Source organism: Phasianus colchicus, chromosome 27 (assembly GCF_987193195.1).
Source record: "Phasianus colchicus chromosome 27, bPhaCol1.hap1.1, whole genome shotgun sequence".
Taxonomy (NCBI): Eukaryota; Metazoa; Chordata; class Aves; order Galliformes; family Phasianidae; genus Phasianus; species Phasianus colchicus.
Genome location: NC_143462.1, coordinates 441567 through 449504, shown reverse-complemented (window position 1 = coordinate 449504; position 7938 = coordinate 441567). Strand labels below are relative to the sequence as shown.

Sequence of the window (7938 nt, the reverse complement as noted above, 5' to 3'; positions counted from 1 at the left end):
AGTGTAGTTACCATACAGGAGTTTAAAATTACTGGTTTGTCCCTTAAAGAGAGTGATTCATACTTCTTGCTATTCTTCTGTGCAAATAAATTATCCAAGTGAACATAAACTGAAAAAGCTGCAGAAGTATTTTCAGCTCTTTGTTGAATATTGTCTCCTCAAAAGAAACCAGACTGGCTTTCTCTAGTAGAAAACTAGCACCAGCCTCTGAGGGACACCATTCATCACTTATATCCATCCAGACATTGAGGCATTGGCCATCACTCTTTGGACTCGATCCTGCAGCCAGTTCTTCGTCCGTCAAGCAGTCCACCCATCAAATCCATATCTTTCCAATTTGGAGGGAAGGAAGTTGTGGGGTACCATGTCAAAAGTCTTACTGAAGTCCACACAGACATTAATGACTCTTCCCTTATCCATTGACACAGGGACACTATCATAGAAGGCCAGTAGGTTGGTCAAGCGGGATTTGCCCTTGGTGAAGCCATGCTGGTTCTCCCGTATCACCTCTCTGTCTTCCATGTGCCCTAGCATATCTTCTGGAAGGATCTGTTCCACAACCTTCTCTGGCACACGAGAGATACTGACAGGTTGCTAGTTTCTGGTGTTGTCCTTTTTACTTTCTTAAAAATTGGTGTGATGTTGTCTTTTTCCCAGTATCCAGGGCATTCAGTTGACTGACATGGCTTTTCTAATATGTTTGATGCTTGGCAACTACATCAGCCAATTCCGTCAGGACTCTGGGATGCATCTCATCAGGACTCATAGTCTTGTGGATGTTCAGATTCCTCAGGTGATCCTGAACCTGATCTTTGTTTACAGCGGGAAGGATGTTTCTTCTCCAATCCCCTCACTGTGAACCAGTATTTTGAGGGCTGTGTGCTGTGCTGTGCACTCATCAGAACAGGCTGAGGTAAAAATTTTTTGAGTACCTCAGCCTTCTCCTTATCTGCTGTTACCATCTTGCCTGTGTCACTCTTTCGGGGGGGTACACCCTCTTGGACTCACCTTTTCTGGTTGAGATACCCGTAGAAGATTCATTTCAAATACATATTTTTATTTTTATTTTATTTTTATTTTTTGTGATTTATTTATTAAATTTATTGCTCCATGGCATTTATTCAGATTTAGCAAGGCCATCCAATGATTTCATGTAAAGCCAAACATTCTGAGAATTGTGCTTTCTTTTCAAATGAAGAAAAACCACTTACATGTACATGTAAAATTTGAGAGAACTAATCAGCAATACCACTTGTAGGTGAGGAAACAGTCTGATTAAAGCAGGGGAGCACACTGAAGAGATGTGAGACTAGGCACTTTAAAAATTTAGAATACAAATTTTTGCCAAATATTTAGTTAATAAAAAACCTCAGCACTGGGCGTGGAGTCTGGACATCCTCACTTCTAAACTTGTCTTAGCCACAGAACCTCTCTCTTTTGCCACTTCAAGCTTTACATTTTCTTGCTTTGCATTTCAAATGTTAAAATAATCAATATTTAAAATATAGTTTATATGATGGATCTGATCCCTAAAAATTGATTTCAAATAATCAATAAAAGCCAAATAGAACTTTGTCTCAGGTTTTGGAAATACATACAATGATAACATGGCTATCTAGATGCACAGAAACAGAACTGAGGAAAAAAAAGATATTACAAAACAACATTCTCTTTTTTAAAATGTTTTAACTAAAACTAAAACGTTTTAAGTAAACTATTCACTTAATTTGCAGAATTTTTAGACTAGCTTATTTAAAGCACTGCAGGTTATGTGGGGAATATATTCTGTCATAACACCGTAGCTCATAGTTTCCTAAATTTCCAAATTAAGTGAAAACCTGATGGCATAGAGATTACTTACAGATTGTGATCATGGTCAAAACGGATTTAGCTTGGGGAAAAGTAATTTGTTTCCAAACAAATAACATGAGATGGAGAGAAACAAACACAGAGAGCACAGAGCCTATGTTACTGCCTGCTTTTCAGGCCTACGCCACCCCTCCATTTCTGACCCTTCTAACTGTCTCAGAGCTGATCGTCTCTGCTGACCTTTCCTCCTCACACCTTTCCCTGCTCCAGCACAGGCTCTCCAGAACAGCACAATGAACTCTGCTGGATGCACCTCCTCCCCGAGCTACTTGCAGGATTGTTTCTCACTCTTTTCCTCTTAATGCCAGGCAGCATTTTGGATTTCCAAGCTTTCTTCATCCCAAGGCACTTGCCCATGGTTGAGGGGCCTGACTGCACCCTGTGGTGGGGTCAGTGGAGCCAGCTGAAACAGCTGTGTCTGGCACAAAGCAGCTACACCTCACTTCTCACAGCACTGTGGCAATCTGTGCTTGCTGCTTCCTCAGCACCTGAATTTGGTACACTCACTCAAAAGTATACTTGCTTTTCTAGGGCGTACATTATTCCCTCACCTAAAATCTAAGAAATGACTGTACTATGTTGTTATGTTGTTGCTAGCTTCTCCCCCACTCCAGCTCTCTCTCTCTCTTTTTTTTTTTAAAAAAAAACTAATAGATGGAAAACGATTCCTAAAAGATTCAAGTTTATTTGCAACAGAATTTTCCTAAACTTAATTTTACACTGTATTACAAATCTTAGAATATTTAACATTTAGTCAATTGGTAACTAGTTATTTACAAGTCATTTGTTAATTTATGCAGCATGAGGTATCTGATTTATCTGATTCTGGTATGTCTTTCTTCTTATTATTAATTTCGGCAGTCAGGATTTTTTAAAAAAGGAAGTGGTGATATTTTGAGTCTAGCTTTGCTTTGTATCAGGCTGCTAGTTGTATCAATGAGTTGAGATGATAGCCTTTATGGACTGAATAAAGGAAAATTTAGATACCAACAGAGTGCATCTCTGCTATTAATGGTTTCATGTTTTCTTACTGGTGTAGAAGCAGGCAACGGAAATTTTAATATACAAAGTTAAAGGCCTAAACTAAAATAGAGCTTGAGAGTACTTTGAAACCATGTTTACAAATGTTCAGAATACCTGCAGGAAACATCTTTACAGCGGTTTGATAAAACTTTGTAAATACATGTAATGCAATGGTACAAGCACCGGAGCCAGGAATGGTGGTTGGAAGTTTTCATTTTGTTGCTCGCATACTGTTTGAATTTAGACCTAACAACTCAATGTCTATGAAACTCATTCTGTCTGTAAAAAGGAGATAATATCCATTATACCCTCAGAAGTCTGTTCTCAGTACAAATTTTTGTACTGATCCTTTAAAAATAAAAACAATAGATGCACTGTTTTTACATCTCTCTTAAAATATAAAATATAAATAATTACTATTTATTTATTTATTAAAAGAGAGACTCAGTGTCCAAATGAGAGCATTATGATAATCTAGTAAGAAGTAAGAAGTAATCTAGTAAGAAGTAAGACACAGAACAGACTCCTATGAAACAGTTCAGTTAATGAGTTCTCAGTCAGGGTCATAGTGAAACATTTAGAAGGTTATTCACTCTTAATTTCAAAACTTATAGTAATGGAAGACAGAATTGACAAACACCCTACAGAAGATCATCCAATAGTTAATAATGTTTACTCTTTAAAATAGGCTTTATTTTCACCTAGGCTATATCTGTTTTGATCCTCTAGGAATTGGATCTCATTGTGCCTTTTGCTTTGTATTAAGGAATAGTTCAATGTTATGCATGTCATCTCCTTTGCAAGTTCCTGGCAAATTATGATGAAACGGATACACTTGCAGAACATCAAAGTAATCACGTAATTAAGCCAAACTGGTGGTTTGTCTGGAACAGCTTGCAAAATGACAATGTGATCTAATTTGCAATATCTGTATAGGTTTGGTTTTAAACGTGCTGGCATATTTTTTAATTAGATCTTCTTCCTCTGTCACTGGTGTAAAAAATCAGACTTAAATAACAGTGTGGGTTTCTATTCTGTTTTTGTTTCCAATTATCAGTCTCATTAACTTATTATTATCTAGCTGGGATTGTATATTGTACAATAACAGAAAACTTCCTCACAGTCTTTGTACTTCATATAAAATCAGCTGTAACTTAATTCACAATGACATAAACAATGTGATAACACCATAGCTTATGCTTCCATTTAAAATTTATCATTTCTATTTTTGTAAAATAACATCAGTTCGTATAATCTGTGTACAATTCAGTCTGATTGCTTAGAATAACTTGTTACAAATGTTAAATAGCTGTCATGCTAATATATCATAAGACATGATGAATATGTAGTTTTTAGGAAGAGTGCCACAAGAGCTCAATCCATCTTTGAAGAGACACATTTTTTATAAGGAACCTATTTCATACTCATACATAAAGCACAGTTGTTTAGCTTTGTTTATCTTTGCAGAAGCTTGCTTATGAATAGAAATAACACATTTTATAGAAGAGAGAAAGGAAGGTAGAAAGAAAGTAGCAGTAGCACATCCTTCTTTTCATAAATTCTCTTAGAAAGTTAACTGAGTTTCACTGAAGGGAATGAATCAATGGTCCTTTATAAAGAAAAAATCAATTAGAAAGTCATTACATAAACGTTAGCATTCAAAAAATAAAATTATATATTAAAGCCAATTAGACTGTATGTCAGAACTACGGTGAATTGCACTTGCATTGATGTATGCAAAATCATTAACAACCTCCATGTCCAAGAAATGTAGAGAGTGAAAAAGAACACGTTTATAGACAACTGAATTTTCTTTTGCAAGCTATCTCAAGCAGCAGATGACTTCTCTGGGCTTTTTAAGAGGTTTACTTTGTCTATCTCAAGTGTTACTGTTGTTACTGAAATTAGAACACTTGAGGCAACACATAAGACAACAGCCACTCCTGTGGCATCCAGGAGGGCTATAGGAAGAACAGGAATCCCAGTAGAGTCTTTCTCCCAATAGCTTGCTGTAGTCCTGGTGTGATTTGTGTTTAATGCCACACTGGAGAGGCAGATGGTGTTAAACATTGAGAAGGAGCACTACTGAGCATCTCACAGAAGAGCTGAAGTCCCCTCCTGTGGATGCAATGGGACAGTCAATCTTATTTATTTCCTTAATGACAGCAAATAGGCTAGCTAACTTTTCGTGTTTGGGTCTGCATCACAGAAGATTAATGTATCTAACCCTGATGGGTTTGTTCTGAGCAATCAGAAGCAGAAGAAATCTCTCCCTGTAAGTCAGATGCTGTAGCTTGCAAAATTAAACATTCCGATACAGGTTGTCACATCATACAACCACTGCAAGGGATGGGGCATTTCAACTGTATCACAGTTTCAGGATTTTTGTAATTGGTATTTCACATCTTAACATCAGGTAGTGCACTGGGAGTTAAAGAGTTAATGCTCCAGTTCTGTGGATTGTTGATATTTCTAGGTATAGCTGTCTCAGAAGACAACTATATAGCCCAGAGGACTTTACGTTTTTATTTTCTGTTTGGATGGGAAAACAAAACTGTTTGCAAATCATGAGACATCTCCTTTTTCCTTTCCGCTCATCTCTACAGCGTGTGTGCTCCCTAGCCATCTCACCTTCAGCGTTAGAGTAAGGCCTTTGTTTTTTGGACACTCTCATTTTATTTGATTTCTTAGCTTCCATTTCGATTATATTATATTATATTGTGTTATCTTGCATTTCAATATCTCATTTAGTAAATCAACTTTTCTCCTCAGATCATTGTTGTTTCATTTTTAGGCCCATCTCTCTACCCTTTACCCTCTCTACCCCTTTTCCCCTTCCCCCTTTCCCAAGGTGTGGGTCTGTGGGTCCCCCTGACCCATTAGTCATGGAACCAGGCTGAACTGGCCTGTAAACCATTGACATACTGCATCTACCATTAGAGGTTCAATCCTAAACACAGTAGATAGAGAGAGAAGGAGACACAGAAGTCTGAATTCATTACATATGTTTCTGAACACATATTCAACATAATACACATTTTAGTTAGATATAACTGAAATGCAAATGGCATGCATTTCATTTCAGAAATGAGATGCATTTCTGAGCTGAGGTAAAAACTATGTTTAGTTAGAAAAGCTGAATTAGGGTACTTAGTGCCAGAGATGCTTAAGTAACAAAGACATCCCTATAGCTCTGTAGATGTGAAGGAGGTATGAGATGAGACAACAACTGCTGGACAGACAAAATGCCTGAGTGTGCCTCAGCTGGTGAAAGATACCTAAATTCAGAAACATAATTTGTCCTAGGTTCCTAAAACACTTCAGTATGAGATGTATACTGTCCTAACGCTATCCATTTATCTTCTAGCAATATGTACTTAGATTAGACAAGTTTGTATAAAAGTCTAATCAAATGTTCTGATAATGGTTATTTTTATATTTGAATTCAGGCATAATGGACCATAGGGTCATAAAGAGTAGATGGTGCATATACAAATTCATATCCACTTCATAATTTATAACAATTAGTAATTTTGATGACAGAATACTAGTTCTTGGGAACAAACATACCAAAAACTACACCCATTTGGTCTAGAATAGCAAACAATCACCAAAGTCAAATAACACAACTCAAAACACTTAGTACTCCACGAATAATTTCAAAGTTTAGCACAAAGGACATTATTTTAAAGACTTAATCTGGATATATGAACAATAAACAGAAAAATAGAAGAAAAAAAAAAAACATGAAAAAAAATGAAAGCAAATAATAAAGAAAGATTGTTAAAGAAAAAATGGTTATGACTGCTACTGGAGTACTGTGTTCAGGGAATCCAGAACAACCACATATTATATTCTTATTGTCCCTCGTTTAATCGTTGCTAGCAAAACCTATGCTTTAAATAAAATGCTTTTATACTAACTTTTCATACATTAAATTTGATTTCTAAATCAAAATATACCTAAGTCAGGTTTCAGTGTAAGATATTTATAAAGTAGCCAGTATTAAATAAATTGTTTGAATATTTATTTTACAACTTGAAGGTCTATTTTGCAACTGTAGCTCATTTTCTTTGGCTCTACTTCAAAAAAAAAAAATAATAATAATAATCCTTTTGTGTCTCACATGTCTTAAATCATCTTAAGACATCTTAAGTCACTGCATGTGTTTAGGAGCTGGTTGATCACATCTGAGAAGTGCTTGTAAAAGGAAGCAACTTTGTAGTATCTTTTATTCCAACAAGTTAATCAGTAAATCCTCTCTGCTTTCATTGCGCATCATCTGTAAACTGAAAAGCTGAAGGCTGACTTGCATATTTGCTAATGCACTAATGCAGTAAATGATAAGAATATGTAAGTGGTTGATTCTAATCACAGCCTTGTGAAGCTATATTGCAGAAAGCAGAATTAAATCCATAGGGCTACCCTGGACATCTGTTGTGTGGAGCTCTGACTTTGCAATTCCTATTGACAGCTACATCAAACATCCGAGTGCTTGAAATATTTGAGTGAGTGACCAGAACTCTTTAGGCTCAAATGAGATGCTGCATTACTGCATTAATAATTAGAGGAATGTTCATCAGTTCAGACATCTACAAGTTAGACTCTATATTTCTATCTAAACTCTGAATTTTAAATAGACATGTTTTCTTAGAATGTAAGAATATTTTACCATTGTGTGCATTGACACAGCTAATCATAGCAGCTAATCATAAATGAGCAGATTTGTAGAAAGATTCAAGCATTAAGCGTTATCTGGAGTATTATGTTCAGGTCTGGGGCCCCCAATACAAGAAGGAAAGGGAGTTGTTAAGGTCCAGAGGAGAGCCACAGAGATGATAGAGGGATGGAGCACCTCCCCTACAAAGACAGGCTAAGGGACATGGACTTGTTCAGCCTGGTTAAAAGAAGGCTACGGGGTGACCTCTTGGCAGCATGTGACATGGAGTATGGAGAGATCAACTTTTCACAGTCTCAGCAAAGATATATTATGCTTCAAATTATGATAGATTCAAAGAAAAACAGAGATTATGCATGGAAAAGGGA

General features: G+C 36.4%; 1 protein-coding gene across 16 annotated transcripts in view; it reads left to right on the top strand.

The window, feature by feature from the left end:
• LOC149914770 (RANBP2-like and GRIP domain-containing protein 8) overlaps positions 1-7938 on the top strand; it is a 149087-nt gene that overhangs the window by 55133 nt on the left and 86016 nt on the right. The gene's annotated exons all lie outside the window — the stretch shown is intronic.